Below are 13963 nucleotides of genomic sequence, written 5' to 3'. Positions count from 1 at the left end.
CCATTCTGGATTATAAATGCTGTTTCATAGAACATCTTATGAGGTGAAAGAAGAAAAGTTAAACAAGATGTACAAAGTTGAATAATTTAGGGGGAGCAAATTAGCAGATCTTGAGGATTATAACATATTGTGGATTCTGAGGAACAGTTCCGGGACTGAGCAAATTACTTTAATATTGGCTTTTTGGGGTACTGGACAATTGGGACATTGGGGATTTAGTGGGCTATTGAGTACATTTTAGCCCATTAAATTAAAGTAAAATGTTACAACAGGGAAAAACAAATGCATCTCCAAAAAAATTCTATTGATGCTTCAAAGTATTCAGGAAACTATGACAAGGAACCATAGGGAGATGAAGAAACTGTTGCATGATACAGATATGAAACTAAGAGACTCTCAGCAAATGACAATGAAAAATGAACAAGAAATCCTGGAAATAGAGGAGAAAGTAGAAAGAGCAGAGGAAAGAATAGATGAAACAAATCAACAAATGACACAAGCAGAAAAAGATGAGGAAGAGATAGTAAATATTCTTGAAATGGAGTAGGCAGATTATGCTTTAAGGGGGCAAAATATAGAAGAGGACAAAGAGAAAGAGCTCCCAGAAGTGATGAAAGAGTCATTGATGGGTGTGCTGGAGATTCGATAGTGAGAGATAGATATAGAGGCAGATGAAATATTGAGATTAAATATGAGTGATGTAAGGGGAAACAAGATCCCAGGGGAGGAGCATGGGAGATTTGTCAAAAAGTCAATAAGAATTGAAATACTAAAAGGGCAAGATATGACAGATAGATACAGAATACTTCTTAATGAGCCACAGTGGCACAGTGGTTAGAGTGCAGTATTGCAGGCTACTTTTGCCGACTGCCAGCTGCCTGCAATTTGGCAGTTCAAATCTCACCAGGCTCAAGGTTGACTCAGCCTTCCACCCTTCTGAGGTGAGTAAAATGAGGATCCAAATTGTTGGGGGCAATATGCTGACTCTGTAAACTGCTTAGAGAGGGCTGTAAAGCACTGTGGAGTGGTATATATGTCTTAAGTGCTATTGCTATTGCTGCTATATCCTGTTTTCCCCAAAATAAGACATCCCCTGATAATAAACCCAATCGGGCTTTTCAGCACGTGGCAATAAGGCCAAGCGCTTATTTCAGGATTCAAAAAAAATATAAGACAAGGTCTTATTTGGAGGGAAACACAGTAGCACTTGCTTTATTAAGAGTTAGAAAATAGAGGTAGAAATTAGAAATGGGGAAAATATTACTATGTATACTGCTATATAATATATTACAATTATTATGTAGATGTAAATGTTAGAAGTTGAAAGAGCATTACCATATATACCTGAATAGCATTACTATTGTTATTAGTATGGTGTATAAAGTAAATTGACCCAGACAATACACTGTTCATCAAGCACTTATGTATGTCAAAGAAAAAACTATAAATAAAATTATATATATATATATATATAAAAGGTATGCAACCCCAATCATTCTTGATATGGCTGATGAAGTACTCACTCTCTACTGCTTATACAGCTAGCCAGGTAATGAATAGATCATGATGTTTGCTGCTAGTAACAACAGAGGAATAGTAAACTTGAATGACTTAAATGGAATTGTAAAAATTATAGGACATGATCCTCTTCCTGTGACAGTGCTCAGGACTGACTGCTTTGCTTCTAACGTTAGCCTTACATGGCTTGGAAGCAGGTTATTTGAAGGAGTGTCTTTTCCCAGTTACATTTTCCTGACTCACTAAAGAAGGGAGACGACAAGGTATGTTACAAGTCTCCTCTCTTATGGAGGTCCATCTAGACCAGGGGTCTGCAACCTTAAACACTCAAAGAGCCATTTGGACCCATTTCCCACAAAAAAGAAAACATCGGGAGCCACAAAACCCTTCCCGTGCCTGACTATTTCAAAACTAGCATATGTAGTTGAATTAAATGTTCTCTTTTCTTCTGAAACTTTTCTTTTCTTGGATTTATCTATGGTTGGCCTACCGGGATTTGAAAAGCTCAATAAAGTGCGTGCCGGCGTGTGTCGCACATTGGCAGTTGTGGTGCATATCTTGAGTGACAGGGAGCCACAGCAGAGGGGTGAAAGAGCCACATGCGGCTCCAGAACTGCAGGTTGCTGACCCTTTGTCTAGACCAGGAGTCTCCAACCTTAGCAACTTTAAGACTTGTGGACTTCAACTCCCAGAATTAAAGTCCACAAGTCTTAAAGTTGTCAAGGTTGAAGACCTCTGGTCTAGACTCTAGTGGGACCAAAAAAGGCCTTCTCCATAGTGGCTTTCTTGCTGTGGAACATCATCCCCACACAGTATTTAGTAGGAATACTGTGTGGGGATGATGGGAAGGGAATACAACAAAGCTTCATTCATGCTTATGATGACTTCCTTCCTGGGGCTAACATTACAATAGTCAAGACAGGAAGTGACTAGGGCATGGGTCTCTGTGAGCAGAGTTACTTGATCCAGGAAAGAGCGTAACTGATACACAGCACCCACTGTTACTCAAAGGTCCTTCTGGCCACAACTGCCACCTGTTCCTCAATATTTATCAACGAATGCCTATGAAACAAATTCCTTATTCTATCAGAATAATTAAAATGGAATTGTTATGTACTTTAAAAAATCAACTGAAACCTTTAGTATTCAGCTTAGCATAAAACTCAAGTAGCTTACATATAGACACACTATGCTACAATATAAACTTCAGAATGAAAAACAATCATTGATGTCAAAAAGATGACATTAAAGCTTTTAAAATTCTAACCTGCTTAGATCTGATTCCTTAGGCAGACTTTTAGATGTTGCAGGATTGTATTATTATTATTTAAATAAATACATCATTCAATAATATTAAAATATTTGATTATAATCATAGCAGAAATGAGTAATAATTACCTTTTAAGTTTGTTTTATAAGATGTTAGATCCTTTTAAAAACATACTTTTACATTATGTATTTTTGCCTTTGGCACGTAATGGAAAGACAGCCAGCAAAATTCTTTGCATAAACAGATTCATTCATGCATATCCTAAATTCTGTCAATATAAAATGCAGATTGTATGTACTAGGCTCATAAGAGAAATGGAAAAAAAATAGGTTCATTTTATGATAATTTTAAAAAATGTATATTTTCATTCATTTCAGCAAAAATGGATGCTGCATTCAAACCTGATCAACACCAATCTTCCCCATCATGTTGTGTTCTTTCTAAAGCACATGGCATTGTTTGCATTTGCTTATGCCCAGAATTTTGTTAATTCGTGATGTGAATCTTAACAAGTAAAATAGATTATCTTGAGCTAAATTTTTCTTATTCTGCCATGGTTCTGGAATGGTTCAGTCCTCCAATGATTCTAAATATTAGGATATTCCACATACATGAAAGGAATTTAATCTGTTATAAATTGCATGAAGACCTCCAGCAACTCAAAAGAGGAATATATACATTTAGGGCTGCCACTGGCTACTAGCTATGATTGCTGTATTTATCTGTAGGATCAAAGCTTCGTTGCTGAAAACAACACCTTTTATGGAATACTGGGTTCCAAAGGCTGCCTTTGTTGTGGCTCCGTTGCCTGAGCCTGGGCTATCGACAGATGCAGACTCTGAGAGTGAGGAAGAGGAGTTGGCAAGGCCTCCCTCTCCAGGACCATTCTCTCTGGCAATGCCTCCGGAGGACCCCGAAGGCCAAAAGATAGGCTCAGAGCCAAGCACGTCCCCGCAGCCACAGGTTGACAGTGACGAAGGAGATAAGTGCTGGCTGGACCCTCGCCAGAGGCGCAGGGAGAAGTGTATGCAGCAGAGGGGAAGGCGTGCCAGAGATTAGCTGAGTCACTGGACCACACCCCACAGGGTATAAATGTGGGTGTGGTGGCCGGTTCAGTTTGTGACGAGCAAAAACTAGAAATAATCCATGATCTCTGCGTTACTGGACTTTGCCTGCTTTATCAGATTGCATTTGGATTAATCCTTGTATTGTTGAAAACTCTGCCTGTTTTATCGGAATGCTGGCAGTCTAATCTTTGTTTTGTGTGAGTAAAGTCTGAATTGGCAGCTAGCCGCTGGGTTGCTGCCAGCTTTATTTTCAAAGAATTTTGTTGTGTGGCTTATTAACTCCGGGCCGTCTGTGGGTGTGCGTGAGTGGAACGGGGACAGAACAGCCTTCTGCTAGAGGTAACCTGTAAATCAGTGGTCTTCAAACTTGGCAGCTTTAAGACTTGTGGACTTAAAACAAGCCAGTCCACAAGTCCACAAGTCTTAAAGCTGCCAAGTTTGGGGACCCCTGCTGTAAGTAAACACTCAGAGCAAATTCTAGACATTTCAACTGGGAAGATGTCAGTGGTCAGAGACTGGGCATATTTAAAAATAAACATAAATCTTATGCAGGCCTAATAGCCATAACATAATGCAAAGAAGTAGTCTGAAGTAATAGAAGCTTCACTTCATTTATCTCCCACAACCACAGTTCCCAGGCCCCGCCAAACAGGAAATTACTGTTAAAATTGGTTGAAGTCGGTAATATAGCTGTGACCACAGATGTTATGTTACTGTTACTATTTCACAAAAAAGGAACACAATTGGTTTGTTCGTAGTTTGTAAAAAAAAACAAAAACCTGCCTATTTTGTAATCTCAGGATGCAGTTTTGCGTCATACGATTTCCAGATGTGCTAAGGATGGAGAAAAACCTCATTAGTAATCAGGTCGGCACCTTGGACTAAGCTGACATATTTTGCTATATTTAGGAACTGAGTCAGACGCTGTGTGTTACAACTGCTGAGAATCTCAGCAGACTGATATCAGAGCTTTATGTAAGCCTTGGATAAAACCCACTAAAATACAAAGTGCAGAGTTAAAGCTGATTGGCACAGTTGTTAGAAAAGCACAGTAGCTTTCTTGGCGTGTTGTTTTATTTCTCCTGAAAAAGGACTTGAGGCAAAGAGAATATTAAGCAGAACTTAATCTGAATCATGAAGAGAAGAAGCTTCTGTGAAATTTCATTGAGGGCCTCTTAATACCAGCCTTGGTGTGGTGTAAATGAGCAAATAGGGATTTCAGACTCATCTTTCTCATGTTTGGATAAAAAGGTTTATAATTTCCCAAGCCTCTTTGTGTTAATATCATGCTATTCTACAAATTTCATAAAGTATAAGACAATGGAAATTTGTACACAGAAATATCTGCTGGAGCTTCTTCCTAGTTATTCCTGTGTTGAGGCAAAGAAACTGGCAAACTTGCCTCTTTTAGAGTTCTGGGAAGTGATAAACCTCTGTCCAAAAAGAGCCCAGCTGAGAAGTCACTGAGATGGTGGACAGGCTGGAATGAAAAACCTTGTAAGCTGAGCTTTTCTAGAAAACCAGCAGACCATGTTCTGGAATGACCCATTATTTCTCCTTAGTGACCCATTATTCAGCCAACTGGAGCAATGGCAACCACAAGTGGCTGCCAATCTTTAAAAAGAAAGATTGCTGCAGGTTTTTCCCAGCATTGGAATTAATGGTGGCATTAATTGCTAATGACAACCTTGGAAATGTAATACAGAGGCAGATGGACATGGAAAGGGCCTTCATTGGAAAGTAGTTCATTCTTTCTTCCTTTAAACTTTCCATTGATACCATCTCAGAAGAACTACCAGTAGTTATTTTCCAAAATCAAGTTAAAACACTGCTGTGACATCAATGAATGCAAAAGCATGACTGGATAGGAATGGGATATATTTTTCTCAAAAAAAAAAAGTCCCTTAGAATCGTGTTTTTAGCAACTTTAGGAAATGTAGATTTGACCTCCCAAAATTCCTTTTCTCTTAAAATTATTGAAGTTAAGAAACATTGCCTCAGCTAAATGTATATCTATTGAATAGAAATGAAAATGATTGATGAAAATCCTTAAACTCACAATGCATGGTCAGATTCAACACAGTTTCATGGTATTTAGCAATTGGATTCTGGTTAAGATGGCGGAGAGAGTGGGAGCATTGGAGTGGCTGTTCTTGTAATTTTATGATGGGTGCTGTATGCCATTTTTATGGTTTAAGGGATGTTTTTGGAGTGGCACTTAACTGAAGGTAGCTGCACTTCTCAGCTCAATTTGGATTTCTTTGGGAACTTTGTTGGGCCAGCTGACTAGAGAACTGTGCTGGAGGATGATAGCACTTGCTGTCTTGTGGGGTTCGCTGTGTTTGCTACATTTGTACACTGGACAGGCTCTGAGGAGTGCTCGGGCTGTTTCATAGTGAACTGAGGAGTGGGCCAGAGAATAGACTACAACAGGAGACAAGGTGTTTCTGTTTCTTTTGCACTTGCCAAATTGACTGCATTTTGGGAGCTCAGTAATGCTCTGGTAAGGTAAAGATTCCCCTCGCATGTATGTGCTAGTTGTTCCCAACTCTAGGGGTTCCCAACTCTAGGGGCAGTGCTCATCTCCATTTCAAAGCCGAAGAGCCAGCGCTGTCCAAAGACGTCTCCGTGGTCATGTGATCGGCATGACTAAACACCAAAGGCGCACGGAACGCTGTTATCTTCCCAGCAAAGGTGGTTCTTATTTTTCTACTTGCATTTTTTACATGCTTTCGAACTGCTAGGTTGGCAGAAGCTGGGACAAGAAACGGGAGCTCACCCCGTTACGCGGCACTAAGGATTCGAACTGCTGAACTGCCGATCTTCCGACCAACAAGCTCAGCGTCTTAGCCACTGAGCCACCGTGTCTACCGCTCTGGTAGAGTCCTCTATTTCACCACTTGTTCTGTCATTGAACTGAAACTTTGGAGGTGTGGCAGTGGCCAGGCTGGGGAGATGTTGCAGTAGACTGGCATATTACCGTGGACCCCCTCCCTGCGGATACCTTTTTGCTTTCCCTCCTGTATCCCTGAAGATGAAAAAAAGTTACTTGTCCCATCTATCTAATAGTGAAGTGCTTGAGAGTTGGACTGTGGGTTTCCCAATGTGGACTCCTTTTTTCTCCTTCCTCTATAAGAACAAGAGGTGGAACTGATAGGCGGTAAATAGGGTGGGGGCTTCTATCAGCCGGTGAGAGCATGAGGGTGGTGGAGCCTTTAGATGCTAGTGGGTAAGAGTGAGTGTGAGTGAGTCGATTCCTTCCTTTAGGTGAGAGCAAGAAGAAAAATTGACAGAGGATGAATGGCCTCTCTGTATCTTTCAATTGGGATTGGGTGGCATGGTACTGTGCTGGTTCACCTCCTTTCTCTGGGTCTGATTGTAGTCTGTGGTTGCTGGAGAGAAAAGCCTATACTATATGAAGTACTGTAGGGTTCAGTACACATCCATATGAGGCTGCGAGGTGAACACATGCATCACCATGAGATGAGGTCTCATCAGTATGCTAATGATACATAATTATATATATTTATCTACCACTAGTAAATTAAATTATGCTGGGAACATTTTATCCCAGTGCCTGGAGACTATGAGGATCTCAATGAAGAAAAACAGGTTTCAATAAGATTGAGTGGCTTTGAGATTTTGGACCTTCAGTTCTAGGATGATGCCATTATTGGTGCTGAATGGGTTTGGCACTATGTCCAGGCAGATCCGGTGTACAATCTGGAGGTCATCCTGGATCCATGATTCCTGCTTGGAGGACAGGTGGCAGTCATGGCTTGGAGGGCCTTTGCACAGCCTTGTAGTTCATTTGTTCACGGATCATTGGGTTCTGCTCACAATCACTCATGCCTTATACGCCTCCCACTTGGATTTCTGTAATGTGGGGTTCACCTTGAAGAATATCCCATCTTATCTGGCAGAGAAGGCATGCTATGGATCCTATCTGTTAAGAAACTACACTTGGTGAGTCCAGGAGGCAGGCCTTCTATGCCATGGTGTCTGCTTTATGGACTCTTCTCACATCAGATGCAGGGGTGGGTTCTACTTACCTTTACTACCGGTTCGCAACGGGATCACGCGTACACCTTGCTTCTGCGCATGCACAGATCGCCAATGATGACATCCGGGGTGGTGGGCGGGACCTCCTGCCGGTTTTACTACTGGTTCTTGTGAACCGATCTGAACCGAGGTCAACCGACCACTGATCAGATGTGACATTAGCTCCATCCCATTTAACATTCTGCAAGTCCTTCAAGATCTGGCTATACCATTAGACCTGCAGGTCTCAGAGGATCTGAGAGATCTTGGGGTGGCTCCCCTAGACACATAGAAATGAACCATATTTACACATCACTAAAAAGAGTAAAAGAGCTAAGGAGGAAACAAAAAGACCAGAACATGTCTCCTTCAACAGCCATCACCCAGATAAGCAAGGATTACATCAGGCAAACTGTCAAGCAGAAAATAATACGCTAATCAAGATGCTACCAAGGAGAAAACCCCACCCCCACCAATACTGGTAGGGCAAGTTACTGTACATAAACAGAGGGCAAAACCCACACTCATATTACCTAGTTGGGTAATGAAATGTGCAAGAAACCAAATTCAAAGAGCACAAAGGACTCCATAAAACAATGTACAGTTTTAAGTACTAGTATCAGCCACTAGATGGCAATATAAACTTTCTTGATAGAACCCACAATATGAAATTATGTCCTAATGGTGTTTGTTTAGTCTAAATTCTGCCATTCATGAATGAAGGTGATGTAAATATTTTCTCAGCCAGCCTTCTCCAGTTTTAAAAACAACTATGTGAGGTCAGGAAAAAATTAAAAATAATTAAAAAAAACATATTATTTTTAGAACTAATTGAAATATCACAAAAATAATCATCTGGTCATATACTGTATGACAACAGGTAGGTAGCAAAGTTTTATTTTTGTTAAAATAGATCTAATATTGATAAAGTAGTTGAAGTCTCTTGGAGCTTAATCCAACACTGCGGTCCAACTACAGTATAATATTGCCATTGTATCCAGTTCATGATGTGCACCATCAAGTAGTCTTGGGAGGAAAAAGGTAGAACTTCTTTTGTGCTTCAGAGCAGAATTCACAAAGGTTTCATCAAATATAAAATCTGAGAAGATGCTTCAATATTATAATCGACCTTTCCCAATCTTCTCTGCATTCGCACATTGGTTCAAGTGCTTGTTTCCCAGTGGTGGGTTGCTACCGGTTCACCCCAGATCGGGCGAACTGATAGCGGCAGCAGTGGGAGGCTCCGCCCACCTACCTGGATACTTCTGCGCATGTGCAAAAGCATTGCGCACACTTGTGAGTGCGCACCCACGAGCGAACCTGTAGCGATGGGTTTTGAAACCCGCCCTGTTGTTTCCCCATCAGTCTCAGAACTGAAGTAGCACATGGCCAGGTAGACAATTTGGAAAAGATCTCAAAGCAGGCTACTAAGCCTTCGAAAGACGTAGATCAGGGGTGGGTTCTACTTACCTTTACTTACCCGTTCACAACGGGATCGTGCACGTGCACGGCCTGGCTTCTGCATCAGATCGCTTCTCATGATATCAGGGTCAGTGGGCGGAGCCTCCCCCTGGTTTTACTACTGGTTCTATAGAACCAGTACGAACCGGGGGCAACCCACCACTGATGTAGATGCTTGAATGCATTTCCCAGCCCCAATAGATAGTTTTACCAGTGATTCTATCAGTTTCATTTGTGCGTCAGTTGCTAACAGAATACATACATTATTTTCAGAGAAGGCTGAGCCAAAATAAGAGTTGATATTTGATTTAATGGCACTTTTACATCAAAAGTCTTTTGTTAAGAACTGTAAACCTGAGTAGACCAGAACAAAGTAGTTTAATTCTCAGAATGCTGCTTATCTTGGAATTGGTTATTCTGTTTTTCATCTTTATTTCTAGATGCTGATAACATTTCTCTAGCTTTTAAATGTACTCCTCTTCAGATGTTTGAGATGGTTCTTTCCTTTAAGACCTCTAATATCAGTGACATATTGTATGAACAGATCACAGCAGCAGAACCAGCTGTGTCAAACACATTATGCCTTTACTCTGATGACCATATTTTAAATGTATTTTAAGAATAAATAGCAACAAGAAATAAGAAAGAAAACAGAAAGAACAACTGAAAGGATGGGGCATAATAAATAAATAAACAGGGGAGTCTGTCAGCACTTTTTCAGACTTAACAGAAATATGTTTTTGTGAGTTATCTAAAGTTTATGTTGTTAGTCTGAAAATGTGCTACCAGATTCCTTCTGATGTTGGGATACCAAAGACAGGTCTGTTCCCACAATGATTAATAATAAACAAGAAAACATTATTAATGGCTCATCTTGAAATCATGACAGCGGGATTATAAAGGAGGCCTCTTGGGCCCTTCATGTGCAAAGCTATATTAGAAGATTTCCCAACACTGTTGACAAAAACGTATGAAAATACCTGTGGTTTCCTCTTTATAATTTATGTGTTTTCCTCTTATATGAAGAGTCATTTTAGCAGTTTTGCTGCATCATCAGACGGAGCCTAGTCACAAGATTTAGTTCTACTCTGTTTTTAAAGAACTGGGAACATTTGTCTTGTGACTTTTCTCAATTCATTGGAATCCCTGTAATCAAGAACTGTCATCTAGGAGATATTATGGAGAGCTGGTATAGCAAGCTTGGATCTGAAATTCAGAAAATTAATTGAAACACCTTACTTACCCCTACCTGAATATCTTTATTTTTATTTTTTTTAGTTCTTAGATAGGTTAATCTATTTTACTAAATGAGCCAGAATGTCAGCAAACATCAATTGGGGTACCCATTTAAAATTTATGTGGAAGAAAAACAGTTACATTTGACATAGGCTTGTAAATGAATAAATAAAAATTAGATCTAATTTCTTCCTATCAGTCAAAGTGTATTTTCCCATGGAAGTATAAAAGAAGATTTTTGCAAAGAGATCACTGGAAAAAAATATTTATTTAAATGAAGAAAACATGTCATTGTTTTTAATTCTAAATTTAAAAGAATGGTAAACTCAGATTGTGGAAGTTATAGAAGAATATGTATGTGTGCAGGTGTGTGTGTTGATATATTCACTTCTATTCTTCAAGATTGCAGCCAATTCACTTTCCTATGGTATGTATACAATTCATTTCAATTGGTCTATCACTTATTTAGATTAGTCCTGTTTAATTTTTTAAAAATGGTTATCAACAGATGCAATCCATTTGTGATATCAAAGTGGTAAACTAAACTTGGAGAATATACAGCAATGGCAAAATTAACAGTATATATTCTTAACAGAAGCTTAACTAAATTTAAGCAAGAATGGCTTATTTATATATACTACAAGGCAAGCATATACTTAGAGTACAACTCCTAAGGGGGGGAAAATAAATATATTATAAATATATTGATTGTAATTATTATTGGAGCACAGTGGGAGGAAATAATAAAATTTATAACCAAGTAGTTTTTAAATAACATTTTATTGAATTTTCCCTTTTCCAGATGTATTTTTTCTTTTGAGTATTTGTATTTAACTTCTGAATACTTAAAATACTTAAACATAGATGAGATCCAGACTTAAAATACTGAGGAGGTCATTGGGATTTGGGTAGGAAAGTATGTTTTTTTTCACCTGTTTCTTATTTATAATTAATACTGTAGCCTCCTTGATTATAAGATACAATTTTGTATTATAAAATACAAAATGCTATGGCTGCTAAATTAAATTTCTTCTACTGCAGCTACTATGAGAAACAATTCTTAATTCCTCTTTCTCCCCCATACAAAATATATTAACAGAAGAAAATGTGAATATTCAATTGAATGGATTCCATCAAATTCCATGGATTTTTGTAGATTATAATTTGTAGCACCCAGGAGTAGCATGTGAGATGATTTCAAGTTTTACTGTTCTAAGAAACTAAGTTCAACCAATACATTTGTTAAGAAAAATGTATGACACTTCTCAGATATCTTTTATTTAAAAAATCCTTGCAATAAAATTGCTTAGAATTCACAATCCTTCAGCTTTTACAGTTGCAATATTTTACTAATACAGAATAACACAGTATCACATATTTACATTATAATCCTCTATATAACAAAAATAGCCATGTTTTACTACCGAATAATGTTTTTCCAATATTTCTCCTGACCCTCGTTGAGTCACTGTCTCAAATGAAAAGTACAGAAAGGACAACAATAAAGAAAAAAACCAACGTATCTGCCTCTTGATTTTACGCAAGTCCCTTTAGTGATAGTGTCTGACTCCCACATTCTCCAAGTGATATAAAGTGCATTGGAAAGGAAGGTGAGAGATATAAAAAAGATACAGAAATAAAGTAACAGGAGATATACTAGCGACTGAAATATATTTGCAACACTTTACTAAATATTGTAGGAAAACAAATTCTTCACAAACCACTGGTGCTTTGCATAGGCATACACTCCACATAGTATAGCAAAAAAAGATCGGTTTATAAAGAAAGCCTTTGCCTATGCAAATATTAATGGGCGATCGTGATGATTTCCATCTTCCTCTCTATTTTGCTAATCAAGTTGAAGACTAGGTTGTACTTTACTGTGCTGGATTGTTTTCCTCTGTCAAACCAGGAAGAAAAAAAAACACAGAATAGCTAAAACTTAAAAAGATTAGTATGTCTTTAGAGGAGGCTTACTCAACAAAAACAAAATACATGAAAACAAAAACAAAAACAACTCCCCCAAAACAAGCAATCTTTTCTAACAATTTCATTACCTTAGGTTTTTCTGTTTAGTACGATCAGTTTATACAGCACTTCACAATATTAGCATGACTCAAAGGCCAGCCTGCCTCAAATGTTTGGAATGGCAAGGAGAGATTACGATACTCTTTCCTCTGATTATTTTAGCCATCCCTTGACTTCTTCAGAATATTGGTTTGCTACTGATCAAGAAACTGGTCAGCATAAGCCCTGACCCTGGTCATTCTGATAGCTCTTCCTCTAGGTCAGGAGTGTCGAACTTGAGGCCCACGGGCCGGATGTGTCACGCGCTGGCCACACCCACCCCTAGTTTAGTGAAGAAAAAAAGTTTGATACATCACATGACGACATGTCATCGTGAGTTTGACACCCCTGCTCTAGGCAGATATTGTTAACGTATCAGCAGGTTTGATGTAATTCAAATTGGAGATTCTGTTTTGTCCTCTGAAACAAAGGCAAAAAGAAAGCTAAACCATGGCTTCTTTCTAATTTGCAGTTCATTTTCTTCCACCATTTGTAGGAGTACGAATGCTTGTTTGCTAATAAGCCAAAATTCTAAAGAGTTCTGGTTTACAGTGTCATATTCATGTGTGTATGCAATCTCCATTCTCTATTTTTAAACTGGTTTAAAAGCACAGTTATAAATTTTTAAACAATGAATTAATGCTACAACTGTTAGATGAGTGAAAGAGGAAATGACCTTATGGCTTTACAGAATGCTAGGCAATCAGCATAGACAGAGCTGACTCCAGCTTTAAACAGAAAAACAAAGGTTTTCCTGAGCAAAATTCTGAAGAGCAAACAGTAACACCTGAATAAAATTCAGCATGAGTGCTGCCAAAGCAGTCTCCTCATTCAGATATAAATTGGGAAATATTCCAAATCCAGCAGATAGAAGCAAATTTCTTGTTGAAAAACAGACATTGCAAAAAAATGCAATTAGAAATAATTTAGTTGCCACTATTTAAAAGGAATTTTTCTAGTTTTTTTTTTTAAATTGGCATTTGCTGGTATAGCATGTAGTCTATATGATACAGCAGGATAGAACTTTGGAGCTATTATTGTAATCCAAATATTTTTGTCTTTATTGATGAAACTCTTTATCAAATGTTTTTTTTTTGTGTTTATAAAGTACTTTAAATAAAAAATATTTTTGAGAAATGGATGGAATGTACAGTTTGACAAGTACAAAATTATTTTAAAATGCTAATAAGTACAAGGAACATCTTGCTATAAAAATAACAGCCCTTCCCACCCACCAAATTAATTCCTGCTTTACATTTTATTCTATTTATAAAATGGTAAATACCTTCATCAGGTGGCTTAG

This window comes from Pantherophis guttatus, chromosome 8 (assembly GCF_059756535.1).
Source record: "Pantherophis guttatus breed Tessera chromosome 8, ASM5975653v1, whole genome shotgun sequence".
In the NCBI taxonomy this organism is placed as follows: domain Eukaryota; kingdom Metazoa; phylum Chordata; class Lepidosauria; order Squamata; family Colubridae; genus Pantherophis; species Pantherophis guttatus.
The sequence above is the reverse complement of the archived record's forward strand: the minus strand, read 5'-3'. Positions refer to the sequence as shown.